Genomic DNA, 15,155 nt, shown 5'->3' with positions numbered 1-15,155 from the left:
CCAACCTACTGGTATTTTTGCCATAGCTTTTTACAAAAAAGAGAAAAAGGAGAAAAAGAGAGAGAGGGAAGAGTTAAACAACCGACAGTGTTGCCAACTCCTCACTTGAAAAAATCACCAAGGTTTTTGTTTTTGGGTCTAACCTAACCTAAAGCAAGGAGCTGGCAATTTTGCTTGAGGTTTTACAGTGCATAAAGCAATTTGCCAACCTACTGATATTTTTGCCATAGCTTTTTTACAAAAAAAAAGAGAGAGAGAGGGAAGAGTTAAACAAGCGACAATGCTGCCAACACCTACCTACAGCTTTTTTTACTTGGCAAGGGTTTAGCCAATTTAGCAAGGAGTGCCGGCAACAAATATATACTGCCGTAAAAAGAGAGAGGGATGGATGGATGGATGGCAACATAGTATGTGTGTGCGTGTATAATATATAGCATTATTAACTAGAGTGTGTTGGCAACCCACCTGCAACTAAAAAAAGATAGAGATGCTAAAATTGCTGTAAGATGAAGAGAGAGACTAAGCTGGCAACAGTGGTGGGCGAATACGCATTATTTCCAAGTTCTGGGCGCCAATGTATATCGCGACTTTTGCAAACCTCTTCGCGGGAACGATGTGCTGCACATGCATACGTGCGCGCTGGCGCCTCTTATTATTTTTCGTATTGTGAGGCAAACAAACAAATAAATAATTGTTGTTTTTTAGGATGCCAGGCCCCTACAATCTCGCCAGGGTGCGTGGTGCCCAACCCAAAAAGGTTCTAACGGCTGCGGTTGTAGATAGCCGCACCTCTGTAGAGTTTCACGTGTTTTTTTTTTGTATGGTAGTGGTAGTGCTGGCAATAGTGGGTGGGTTAATTGTTGTTGTAATGGGCAATAAAATCTGAAGAAAATTTGTGTCTAACAAAAATAAACTAAATAGAATTACACATGCATACAATATTTATTGTGTTTTTTTCTATCTACAATTATATTTTTCTTATATATTTTTTTTATTTTTTTATAGAGTTGATTAAAGCACATATTTGAGGAAGGCAACACCACCCATATATAAATAAACATACCCCGAAAAAATGCGCTCCATGAAAAGTTGCCCTGTGTGCGAAAAAACTATATCAAGCGAACATTTTGCAAGACATTGTCGCACCTGCGCGCCAGGCAAGCATTTGGCTGCCACCGAATTATGTTCTGGATGCAATAAACACATCACAATTGCGTATGCCAAAAAACATAAGCTTACTTGTTTAAACAAAAGTACATCTGGGGCTCAACCGTCGACCAGCTCAACCAAGAGGAAGGCAGAAGCAGCCTCCATCAATGCACCACCCGCCAAACACGTCAAGCCTGCGATAAAAGCAGACCAGTCTGCTTTCCAGCGTTCGTTAAAGGACTTTCCTTTTATTTCGGAGGGCTCATGCGACGTGCGTAGCTTTTTGGAGAACGTGCAAGCACAAATTATTTCCGTCCTCGGCGATGCGCTTGCAACGCACTCCACTAAATTCTACGCATCGCTATGTTGCTGGTACAAGAAGCCTTCTGATGAAATTTACAGCTTCTGCCACAACACCAAGGCGAAGACGTTGCATCTGGCGGATGTCGAAAACCTAGAGGTAATCTACAACAAGTTTGTCGAGGAGCTGCTGGCAAAGCAAGAGGAACATCAAGCCAAGGGTTCGGGGGGTTCGCTGTGTGGGGAGCCTCACGAACTGCGCGTCAAACTTTCAAAGTTTGTGCCTCTCTCCGCCTCCAGCTACGTCCTCTTACCAGAAGCAATTGCGAAAAAGAATGCCGTCCTGAACATTCAGAACAGAGACGCCAAGTGCTTTCTCTGGTCGGTGCTTGCGGCGTTGCACCCTGTCGACTGGAAAAACCATCCACACCGAGTTAACCACTACCTACCCTACGAGCCAGAGCTGGAAGATGCCATTGCTGGGATCAACTACCCGGTGGAGGTCTCGGATATTCGCAAGTTCGAGGCCCGTACACACAACCCTCGGTTGGCCATCAACGTTTATGGCCTCATCGACGAAAATTTGGTGTACCCCATTCGGGTGAGCAACGTAGATGACGATAGTGCGCAGGAAATTCATCTTCTGCTTATCAAGGACGAGACCCACCACCATTACACCCTCATTCGCTCGCTCTCTCGGCTTGTTTCAAGCCAGCTGAGCAAAGACAAAACCCACATAGAAGTTTGTCCCAGGTGCTTGTCTAAATTTCGTAATCAAAAACGGCAGGATTACCAGCGCATCAGAGGTCGCAACATCGCTGCCGAGAAGCTTGCTAACCACAAGCTCTACTGCAAAGCCAACGAACCTGGGTTGGCAGACTTGCCCAAACCTGGCGACGTGGAGCGTTTCCGCAAGCACGGTGCCATGGTAGAGCACCCCGCCATCATCATCGCGGATTTCGAGGCCTTTCTCAAACCCCTGTCTACTTGCGATCCCGACCCCGAAGTTTCTTCCACCACCCCTTACCAACTCCACGAGGCATCCAGTTTCGCATACGTTGTGGTGCGACGAGATCAACACATCGCGCCCGAGCCCTACGTGTACCGTGGTCCCGACGCAGCCAAACACTTCCTCGAGAGGATGGTTGTGGAAGCCAACGAGATAGGGAAGGTGCTGTTGACCCCCAAGTCTATGCTCCCACTGTCCCCCGATGATCAACGTAGACACGACGAGGCCATCACTTGCCCTGTCTGCGTCGAGGAGTACACCGCCAACAACCGTAAAGTCCATCACCACGATCACTTTAGCGGTAGGTACGTTGGTCCTTGGTGCAACAGATGTAACCTTAAGGCCCAGGACCCACGCTTCATCCCTGTGTTTTTTCACAATGGCTCGGGATACGACTTTCACCACCTGATCAAGCATCTTGGGTACGACAACGAGCGAATCAACGTCCTGGCGCAGAACGAGGAGCGTTACATCAGTGTGAGCAAGCGAGTGTCGATCCCAGAATCCGACTCTACCGTCGAACTTCGCTTCCTCGACTCCCTGAGGTTCCTCCCAGCCAGCCTCGATGCTCTTGCGGGGAAGCTTAGCGACGAGAAAATGCTCATCACCTCTGCGAATTTTCCGAACTTGGACGCCAGTCTCTTCAGGCGTAAGGGGGTCTACCCCTACGAATACGTCACCGACTCTACCAAGTTTGCGGAGACGTCGCTACCTCCCCAGGCGAAGTTCTACAGTCAGTTACGGGGCTCGAACATCACCGACGAAGAATATCATCACGCCCAGTCCATGTGGCGCGAGCTAGGTTGTCGAACTCTCGGAGACTACCACGACGCCTACCTCAGACTTGATGTGACGCTCCTCGCCGACGTGTTCCAGACGTTCCGGGCGACCGCAATGAACATCTACCACCTGGACCCCGCCTACTTCTATAGTCTCCCCGGACTGGCGTGGTCAGCCATGTTTCTGGTGACGAAAATCAAGCTGGAGCTTTTTTCGGACGTAGACATGATGCTGTTTGTGGAACGCGCCGTGCGGGGTGGAATGGTCCAGGTGTCGCAACGGCACGCGTGCGCCAACAACCATCACATGGCTACTGGCTACGACTCTACCCAACCGTCGAGCTACATCATGCACACAGACGTGAATAACTTGTACGGGCACTCCATGATGCAGCCACTCCCCTTTAGAGGGTTCGAGTGGGCTGATCCCTCCAACTTCGACGTTGAAGGTTTCGACGATTCGGAACATGGGTTCTTCGCCGAGGTGGACCTTGAGTTCTCCGAGAAGCTGCAGGATTTGTTCTGCGATCTTCCCCCTGCACCCGAGTTCAAGTGTCCACCCAATTCCAACCAGAAGAAGCTCGTCATGGATTTCGAACCCAAGAAGAATTACGTCCTTCACTACCGGAATCTCCGGTGGTTGATGCAGCAAGGAGTCACAGTCCACGCAGTTCACCACATCCTCAAGTTCGAGCATTCTCGATGGTTGCGTCCATATATCGAGCTCAACACCGAACACCGCACCGCAGCTACGTCCGAGCTTGATAAGGATTTCTTCAAGCTCATGAATAATGCAGTGTTTGGCAAAACCATGGAGAATGTGCGGAATCGCGTGGACATAAAATTGGTGACGAGGAAAGAGCGATGTCGTCAGCTTGTCGCGAGTCCATTGTTCAAGTCTCGAACAATCTATAACGAGCAGCTGGCTCTGATTCACATGAGGCAAGGTGTGGTGAAACTCACCAAGCCTATCTACGTCGGAGCCGCGGTTCTGGATCTGAGCAAGCTCCACATGTTCGAGACATACTACGACATATTACGTCCACACTACGGCCACAACATCTCGCTTCTCTACACGGACACGGACAGCTTAGTGTACCACGTTCACACAACCGACGCATACGGGGATATAGCCACAGTTCCAGCTCTTGAAGAGCTCTTCGACACCTCGGGCTATCCCCAGCCGAACCAGTACGACATCCTGGCCCGCAACAAGAAGGTGCCTGGCAAACTCAAAGATGAGAAGGACGGAGATGTGATTCTTGAGTTTGCAGGTCTTCGTGCCAAGGCCTATACCATCAAAGCCGAGGGTAGCGTTACCAAGAAGGCCAAGGGTGTCGGCAGACAGGTGGTTCGGCAGCATCTCACATTCGAGGACTTCGTGGATTGCCTCAAGACCAGGTCGTCGGTTCTAAGAGCAGAACAGCGCATCCAGAGCGTCGACCATGTGTTGACCACCAACAAAGTGAGGAAGATTGCCCTGGATCCCAACGACGACAAGAGGTGCGTTCTCCAATGTGGAATCCACACACTGCCGTGGGGGCACTATCGCTTAGCAGAAAGCAAAACCTGCAACATATGCCCATCTTCAACAGAAGATTCATAAAAAACAAAAAAACAAAAAAAAGAAAACAAAAAAAACAACACTGACTGTTATTACAAAAAAACTTTGACCGTATTTTAAATAACCAGCATACCTATGAATCTTTTTGGTTTCCGAAAACAAACCAACATGGAGACTGTACACCGCGCGACGACAGATCATGAATTTCTACCTTCCATGTTAACTAAACTCAACGGTCTACTGATTGTTCACCTTAACAGCATTTGGACGAAATTGGATGACGATGTGGGCAAGATGTTTTACGTCTTCAACAACAATTTACATTTTTACAAAATTCCGATCGATGGAAAACTTCAAATCACCGTGAATCCTGAAAACGTAGGCGAAATCAAAATATCTACCGGCAAGAACATTTTTCGAATCAAGCACGACAAGATGCTTTCTAACATTACGTACGATGTTTCTGCAGGAGATTGTTTATACGTGGAACTCCTAGGAGATTACGACAAACTCATTCCTCTCTTCGTAGAATTACGAATCGTCTATCCTATTATAAATAACCGTTAACCAAAATGCCTAACGATATTTTCGGCAACACCAAGCGTGTAGACCACGCAGAAGAGATTCTCATGTTGGACGTCCGAATTAAAAAGTTGAGGAGCGATTTGATCGCTTTGCAGGAGACCTTAAACAAAAGTTTAGAGTCGGAGATCGCTACGCTCCAAACGCAATGTCTCGACCCCATTCTGAAAATCGATTCCGAACTGAAAACGCTCATAAAAAATTATGTCGACGTACCTTCTTACGACAACGTTCAAAATATACAGTTGAGCGTGGATAAGCTTCAAAATGATTTGGCCAAATTGCAGCAATTTCAATCGAAAAATGAAGATTTGGAAAAATTGAAACTCGAAATCGAAGAACGAGCTTCGGCAATCGAAAAGAATTTCTCTGAACTTCAAACCGTCGTGAAGGATATTGATGTAGAACGCTTGCATGTTGTTGTTTCCAAATTACAAGAAGAATTCGCCGGCACGTTGGAAGAAATTAAATCCAAGTTACAGACTTTGGAAGATACCATGACGAACCTACCATCGTCAGACGAACTGCAGGTCATCGGTAAAAGCGTCGCGAACATAAAAATTCAATTGGAGGCTTATCAAGATTTCGAACACATTCAAACCACCATCGTTACGCTTCAGGCGTCTCTGGAGTTGATCAACGAAGAAATTAAAAATATTCACGCTGAAGCGAATGCGTTGACGAGCATACAAGACACGTTGAGCACGGTTCAGCAGAAGATCGAATATTTAGAAAATTTGAACGTCGAAACGAATCTTGCTCATTTTCATCACGTGCTGGACAACATACAGGGTGACTTGGAATCGTTACGGACGAGCGTACCTTCGAGCGAAGATTTGGAAAAATTGAAAACGGCGGTGACGGCACTATCCGATTCGAGCGACATCAAAAGTTCATTGAGCGATCTCGAGAGTAGGGTGGCCAATCTCCCCACCTCAAAAGAATTGCACGCTTTGAAAAGGAGCATATCACGTATGCTGAAACGACTGGAAACGGAAACGGCGAACGTGGAACAGATTCGAGACGAACTTGCTTTGCTGGTGTCGACGTTGCCCACTTCGCAGAGCGTCGCCGATCTTCACACGCAGTTTACAGAGATGCGAAGCATCGTGAACGATCTCACCGAGAAAAGTTCCAAATTGAATCAAGTCGAGAACCTTCAGAGTATCGTCGTCAACATCAGGGACCAAGTTGGAGTGCTGGAATCCACGCAGGAATCGACGCTGACCTCTTTCGGTGCCAAGTTGCAAGAACTCAACGAAAACTACAAGCAGTTGAACGTGGAAGTGAAAATCAAACCGTCATTTTCTACAGTAACGGATGCCATCGTCGAACATTTGTTGCCCGTACAAAATACACTGGGACAGCTTCACAGCAACCTCGTTAGCGTCGATACTAAATTCGCTAAACTGCATTCTCTGCAAGCCATCGAAATCAACAGCGTACCCAATCAACAGAGAATCTCCACGTTCGTCGAAGGTAACAAACTGTACATGTTGCATCCTTATCATCCGTACTACAAGTTTCTCCTCGATGGCACGATTCAGATAAATGAATTTTCGTACTGGTCTCACGGCAGAAAAGCTAGCGTTCCCACCATGACCTTGATATCGAATCGTGGTGTCCAGAAAGCAGGAAACATTCCTCTGGCACGTTGGAACGAAACGCGCAACGTATATGAAATACACGAAGACGAAGATCTTACCGTTTTTGACGTGAGTGCCGGCGATAAGCTGATCATTCAAAACACGAGCGAAGTGCCACCCTCTTTGAATCCCATCACGCTGGTGCTTCTCTTCAAACGTAATCTCTAAAAAATGTCTAGGCAAGCCATCGTCGAAGAATTGCATAAACCTGCACGCCGCAACTACAAACGTTTAGCTGTGGTAACCAAGGGGATCGATGACCTCTGGCAAAGTGACCTCGTGGAGATGAGTAGCGGCAATCTAAAAAATGTACATAAATTGAACAAGGGCAACAAGTACCTCCTCACCGTCATAGACACGTTTTCGAAATTCGCATGGGCTCTACCTTTGAAAGCCAAAACGGGGACGTGCGTCGCGGAAGCATTCAAGACAATTTTTCGCGAAAGCGACAGACGACCTCGGTTTTTGCAAACAGACAACGGGAAGGAATTTTACAATGCCGTATTCCAAAAGTTTATTCAAAAACATGACATTCGACATTATTCGACCTTCAGTCACATCAAAGCCAGCATCGTGGAAAGATTTAATCGCACTCTGAAATCGCGCATGTGGTCACGCTTCACGCTTCAGGGAAGCTACAAGTGGGTCGATATTCTGCCGGAACTCGTCGACACCTATAATGATACGGTACACAGAACAATAGGCATGAAGCCAGCTGACGTTACCAAGTCCGACGAGCAGCGATTAATTTCCAGCATTTACTGTCCAAAATACACGCCCACGACAAAAAAACCGAAATATAAAATTGGAGACCAGGTGAGGGTCAGTAAATTGAAGCGAACGTTCGACAGGGGTTTCACACGAAACTGGAGCACGGAACTTTTTACCGTGGTTCGAGTTTTGCCCGGAAACCGTCATACGTATATAATAAAAGACAGTGGCGGTGAAAATTTATTGGGGCGCTTCTACGAGGAGGAACTCTCTAAAACGAAATACCCCAACACGTACCTTATCGAAAAAGTTTTGCGTAAGAGAGGCGACAAACTTTTGGTGAAATGGCTGGGACTTCCGGACACGAGTTGGATCGATTCAAACGAAGTGATTCTATGAGTGCGTGGAATGTCGTGAAACGTCTACCTGATTCGGAAAATCGAAAAAAAAGAAACGGCGAGTTGCTTCCCGACAGCATCCGCTGTCTGATCGTAGGTCCTTCGGGGTGTGGGAAAACAACACTGCTCGTGGACAATTTTCTCCTTGCACCGAATTGGTTAGATTGGAAGAACAGGCACCTCTACGTATTTTCGAAAAGTCTCGAACAAGCGAAATACAAGCAACTGATAAAACTGTACGATGGTCTGGACATTGCAACGTTCGCTTCGGAAATAAAGCCACTCGACGATTGTCGTGAAAATTCAGTCGTTGTGTTCGACGATGTCATCCTGGAAAATCAAAATGAAATTCGCAATTTTTTCACGCAAGGTCGTCACAAAGGAATAGATTGCTTCTTCCTAGCTCAAACGTTTTCCAAAATTCCAAAACAGTTAGTACGCGACAACGCTAATTTCATATGTTTGTTTCGTCAAGATCACACCAACCTCAAGCACGCATACGATGACTACGTAGGCGGAGACATGAACTACAATCAATTTTCGGAACGCTGCTGCTCCCACTGTTGGAACAGTGACGATTTCGGATTCGCGACGATCGACATGACGAGGAAACCCAACGACGGAAAATACAGAAACAAAATCAACGACTTTCTAAACGTTGCAACGTTGTGAGAAACGACGTGTATAAATAACGCTATGACGAAACGAAAAATCGAAGACGAAAATCTCAAGCTTCGCGATTACCTCGCGAAACGCTTCAAAGGTTGGAAATCCGAAAATCGCGGATTCTACGAAGAGAAGAAACGTCAAGATCAACCTGTGATCGACGCCATCAGCGATCTAGGTAAAGAAATTAAAGGCGTCACGGAACAAAATAAAAATTTGATCAACGAACTCGTACCACTTGCAGCTAAAAGTTACACTGTACCCACGCCCATTTCGAGTATTCCTTCGACGCCGTTCGAACTAAGAGACGTACCGCCACGACGTCGAGCCATAGGTAGCACGCCGTCGTCTTTGGATAAGATCGAGTTGGGACCTTTGGCACGAGATTACCTGAGCACGGGGAAATTCGACAAGGATGAAGTGTTCGGATTGTATCCGAGCATGGAGAGTAATGAAGGCGGCGGTGTGGTTTGGAAGATTGGAAAATCGAAGGTGACCTTCGAAGGCAACGACATTAAAGTTAATTTAGGCGAGAAGGATAGTTGGAACAGGTACCCGGGTACGGTGGGACTGTGGGAACTCGTAGCCAAAAAGCAGCCGAAAGATTACACCGACGAAGATTACCAGAGTTACAAGGAAATTTTGATCATGACGGATGCCTTGTACCAGAACAACGACGCCTCGCAGAATAGGGTGAAATCGAGCAGCGGCGAGAAGTACAGAAATCTCATCAAACCGATTTGGAACCAGGTGAAAACAGGCAGCGGCGTCAAACTCTACAACACCCTGCCCAAAGAGTTTGTGTGGGTGGACGACGTGCGCAAGCTCATAGACCGATTGTTGGTTATTGCAGGAGAGGAGAATGCAGGCAATCGTAATTTCTACAACGAGAAGGTGGGAATTGTGGACATGATCAGCACAAAACTTTCCAACTTCATCGTGAACGACGACAAGGGCATAGGTTACCTCATTAAAATTATCAACACGCTGCCTCCGAGATTCTGGAACATGGCCGAAGGAAAGGGACTCGTGAACGACATCATCAACAAGTTACCTTTCGAGATGCATTTACCCGGCTACCAGTACTGCGGACCGGGTACCAAACTCGAGAAAAGATTGAAGAGAGGAGACAAGGGTGTGAATCCGTTGGACGCCGCATGCAAAGATCACGATATTGCCTACAATACCACTCGCACCGATCTGGATGCACGTCACGAAGCAGACAGAAAGTTAGAGCACGCAGCTTTCGAAAGATTCGTCAGCAGAGACGCATCGCTGGGAGAAAGAGTTGCAGCACTGGGCACCACCATCGCCATGAACACGAAACAAAAATTTGGATGGGGTGTGTAGAAATAAAAAAATTTCTCGAACCTTGAAAAAAATTTCTTCGGTATATAAATAACACTACGTAAAAAAAAAAACAAAAAAAAACTCCAGTTGTGTTTGCCATTTATAAAAATGAGTAATCAATCACTAGACGCCCAAGCATTAAAACAAATGCTAAATTTGTCAGTAGAATATGTAAAAATTCGGGAATTGGAAGTGGACAAACCTTACACGATAACTTCCGGTTCAATTGTTTCTACCCAGTATGGTCCCAAGGCGCGTCTGTTGCTCAACGCACAATACAGTCTATTTTTACCAGATCGATACGCTGACATGTTATCCGACGAGAAGCTAGCTATTTTAATCGAGAACAAAACTCGAATCGTGTACAAGGGTACAAAAGAACTTCTTGGTAAGAAAACAAAGCACATAATAGAATTTGTGTAACGACTCTGCGCGAAGTATATCCTTGAAAAAAATTACACGGAACAAAAAAATCTCAGAACATTTATATATAAATAACATACCAAAAAAAATTACACAAAAAAATCCTAGAACATATATATAAATAACATACCGTGAAGATAACATATAGAGCATCAACATGAAGCCCAAAGGTGTCGTGTACCAGATACCATACTCCAATCTGAAAAATCTAGGTGCCCTCGATGGGTTACTCACCAAGAAACAACGTGAGAAGAAACGTTCTTGCTTGATGAAAGGACACGGAATGAAATTACTTCTCAGCACACCTCAATTGAGACGCTTGCAGCGTTCGCGGAAACAGCAAAAGATCGGAGGTTTCATATTCAGCATCCCAGCCATCCTGGCAGCATTGGGGGCCGTTGGAAGTTTGGCCGGCGGTAGCGCCGCCATCGCGAAAACCGTCATCGACTCGAAGAAGAACAAGGCGGAATTGGAAGAACAGAAACGTCACAACCTGGCTATGGAGAAGAAGGGGAAAGGTATAACCAAAAAACAAAAAAGCAACCTCGATGCTTTGAAGAAATATAAAAAAAAGAAGAAGCCCTGTCCAACTTCGATATTGAATCTCTGATCAAACTGTTGGGAATAAAAAACTTCAGGGGTGTTTTCATGTCCGATTCTCTACCCTCTGCTGTGAAGAAAAAGGAGTATGGCGTGGTCAACCTGGATAGTTACAAAAATCCTGGTACACATTGGATATGCTACCTCAAAATTGACGATAACAATGCATTTGTTTTCGATTCGTTCGGTGGCACACCACCTGCCAGGTTGGTGAAGTATCTCAGTGTTGCCAACCTCTACTACAATGACAAACGCATCCAGGGTTTCACCGATGTTAACTGCGGCCACCTATGCCTTTCCGTTCTCGCATACATGTCTAAAATAAATAACCCGTCGGTGGAACATTTTCAGAAAGCATTGTGGAATCTTAAACACGATGGGCGTGTTTCATCTCACAAGCGAATCTTCAATCTTGAAACTCACGCTGCACGACGACATCGTCTATCCTAAATCCGTAGCTCTGCGTGCATTCTACAGCATGTACCTCATACCTAACGTCACGCAGCACAACAACAAAATTAGCGTCGGAAGCGAACACATCGTCGTCACGCCAGGCCAATACAATCTTTCCACTTTGCAAGCTCAATTACCCAAGGGCACGTACCTTTCTCAAAATTCGGTCACGCACAGAGTGGAAATCGTGTCGGCGACGGAGACCGTTGACCTGGGTACCATAGGAGAACTTTTAGGTTTCGAGAACAACACCAAACTCGAAGCTGGCATCAAGCATACGGCAATCAATATTCCTAAATTTCTAGCCATCGAAACTCTGAACGTTCACTGCAACGTGGCGGAAGGAATGATCACGAAATCCTCGGACGGATTGTTAGGAAGTCACAAGCAGACGGGAATCATAGCTACGTTCAAACCCAGTTCCGAGTTCATGGAACCGATCATCTACACACCCTCTTTGCCGATCTATTTTCCAGTATGCCGCAACCGCATAGACGACATAGAGTTGGTGGTGACGAACGAGAAAGGAGACGTGGTGGATTTCGCAGGTGCCACTACGACGGCCATCGTGGAGATCAACATATAATAAATAACACGCATAGTAAAAATGGAGCAAATCGAAAGTTACGAATTGCAATCTTTCCCTCCCAACCGTCGCACGTTCGCCAATCTCAACGAAGCGAACAGGGAGATCGAATACGACGTGGACGTAGGCGATGGGTTCGTTCATCCTCACAGAGCAGACCTCTACCTTCAATTCGACGTGGTGAAGAAAGAAGGCGGAGACGCGTTTCCCGCAGCAGCAAATTTGATACTCGTGGACAACTTCGTGCCTCATCTGTTCTCGCAGGTGGAGGTGAGGAAACACAACACCGTCATCGACAGAATAGACTATCCAGGCATCACGTCGACGGCAGTGGGAACATTGAAATTATCCAAAACAGACGCAACATACTATCAAGCAGGAGGATTCGAAGCAGGGACGAAAATATCGACGACAAGTCACACGGTGCTCTTTCCCATGCGTCTGCTGCCGGGATTCTTCTCGGACTACAAAGAGATCATGTGGAAGGGGGGATTGCGCGTCACGTTTCGAAGAGCAGCCAACGACAACGACGCGCTGATGCGATACACCAACTTGAACGCCGACGGCACGCCGATAGCCAACACTTTACCCGAAGCAGCCAAGTGCGTCATCCGGAGCATGGAATTGAGAATGCCGATCGTGGAATACGAAACAAACTATGCCCTCAAGTACAAAGCGGAGATCTTGAAGAGTCCGCAGGTGCCGATTCGCTTTCACAGTTACCAGTGCGTGCAAAAGGTGGCGTCGGGAAGTCACATGGAATTCGACGTGACGACGCAGTTCAACAACATACAGTTCGACATGCCAGATTTCGTCGTAGTGTTCTTTCAAACCGGGCGCGATAAAAATCAGGAAAAAAATTCCAGCAAATTCGACAACTGCAAGATCAAGAATATTTATCTGAAGAATGGAAGAAACGAAGTGTTCCCGCGCGAGAATTACAACCTCGACATGACCAAAAACGATTACCTAAAACTTTACGAAGCTTACACCTCTTTCAAACGCGTGACCGAGGGAAACGTGGACATGTACTACACGCCCAGCGAATTCATAACCCACAGACCCATGTCCGTCATCAATACCACAAAGAGGAAGCAGGTGGTGGTCAACGATCGCACCAACATCAAGGTCGTCTGCGAGTTCAACAGCCCGTTGCCCGAGGACACCGTATGCAGTGTGATCCTGGTCGCCGAGAAGTCCTTCGTCCACGACGTGAAGAACGAGAGGGTCACAGAGCAGTTTTAACAAGTTTTTAATATTTTTTCTTGCACAATAAGAAATTTTTGTACTAGCACAATCAGTTTCAATGGCACAATACGAAAAATTTCACTAGTTCAAGATCAGTTACAATATCAATTTCATTAGTTATCAGTTACAATATCTTTTTTGCACTATAGCACGAGAGACAAATCAGAAAATTTGCACAAACAAAATTTGTTGTTGTTTTTTACACAAGAAAATTAACAATAAAATTCTTTTTTATCGTTTCAGATGCTGTCGAAACATCAAAAACACATACACACACACTAGAAAAAAGCATGCAACTTTATTTGTAACACACACACACACATTCTCCATCTTTATCAAAAAAAAATATTATAATAAACATAATTATTTTTATCTATATCTCACAATAAAACTCTATATCCAAAAATATTACAACATTAAATAACACTAGAGTCGTTAGTACATGTTGCATGCATTACGGAGGTCCTCTGTAGGGTTTTATGGAAGTTTGGGGGAAAAAAAAAAACACATGAAACCCTACAGAGGTGTGGTTATTTAGAGCCGCAGCCGTTAGAACCTTTTTTGGTTGGGCACCACGCACCCTGGCGGGGTTAGGGGCCAGGCATCCTAAAAACAACAATTATTTATTTGTTTGTTTGCGTCACAATACAGGTGCGCGCGCGCGCATATGCATGTGCAGCACATCGTTCCCGCGAGAGAGGTTTACAAAAATCGCGATATGTCTCTCTCTCTTTTCATCTTACAGCAATGTTGGCATCTCTATCTTTTTTAGTTGCAGGTGGGTTGCCAACACACTCTAGTTAATAATGCTATATATTATACACGCACACACATACTATGTTGCCATCCATCCATCCATCCATCTCTCTTTTTACGGCAGTATATATTTGTTGCCGGCTCTATTGCCCAGTGTATGTATGTTACGTCAGTATATAAATTAGTTAAGCCTCAAGCAAAATAGCCCTTGCCAAGTAAAAAAAGCTGTAGGTAGGTGTTGGCAACACTGTCGGTTGTTTAACTTTTCCCTCTCTCTCTCTTTTTTTTTGTAAAAAAAGCTATGGCAAAAATATCAGTAGGTTGGCAAATTGCTTTATGCACTGTAAAACCTCAAGCAAAATTGCCAGCTCCTTGCTTTAGGTTAGGTTAGACCCAAAAACAAAAACCTTGGTGATTTTTTTCAAGTGAGGAGTTGGCAACACTGTCGGTTGTTTAACTCTTCCCTCTCTCTCTTTTTCTCCTTTTTCTCTTTTTTGTAAAAAGCTATGGCAAAAATACCAGTAGGTTGGCAAATTGCTTTATGCACTGTAAGACCTCAAGCAGTATTGCCAGCTCCTTGCTTTAGGTTAGGTTAGACCAAATAAAAAACCTTGGTGATTTTTTCGAGTGAGGAGTTGGCAACACTGCTTGTGAGGTTAACATACACCGTGAAAGGCTACGACGAGTTGGAAACACTGGTGAGGTTAATATACACCGTGAAAAGCTACGACGAGTTGGCAACGCTGCTTGTGAGGTTAACATACACCATAAAAGGCTTCAAAAGATCAGTTGGTGAAATTTTCGTGGAGTGAGTTGGCAACACTGGTGAGGTTAACATACACCATAAAAGGCTACGACGAGTTGGCAACACTGGTGAGGTTAACATACACCGTGAAAAGCTTCAAAATATCAGTTGGTGAAATTTTCGTGGAGTG

The 15,155-nt window shown here is 45.6% G+C and overlaps 1 protein-coding gene across 3 annotated transcripts in view; it reads right to left on the bottom strand.

Annotated features, from left to right (window-relative positions):
- Nucleotides 1-15,155, bottom strand: part of DAAM (disheveled-associated activator of morphogenesis-like protein) — a 460,107-nt gene that overhangs the window by 302,096 nt on the left and 142,856 nt on the right. The window lies entirely within an intron of this gene.

The sequence above is a fragment of the Lepisma saccharinum genome, chromosome 28 (genome assembly GCF_977018435.1).
Source record: "Lepisma saccharinum chromosome 28, izLepSacc3.1, whole genome shotgun sequence".
In the NCBI taxonomy this organism is placed as follows: Eukaryota; Metazoa; Arthropoda; class Insecta; order Zygentoma; family Lepismatidae; genus Lepisma; species Lepisma saccharinum.
The sequence above is the reverse complement of the archived record's forward strand: the minus strand, read 5'-3'. Positions and strand labels throughout refer to the sequence as shown.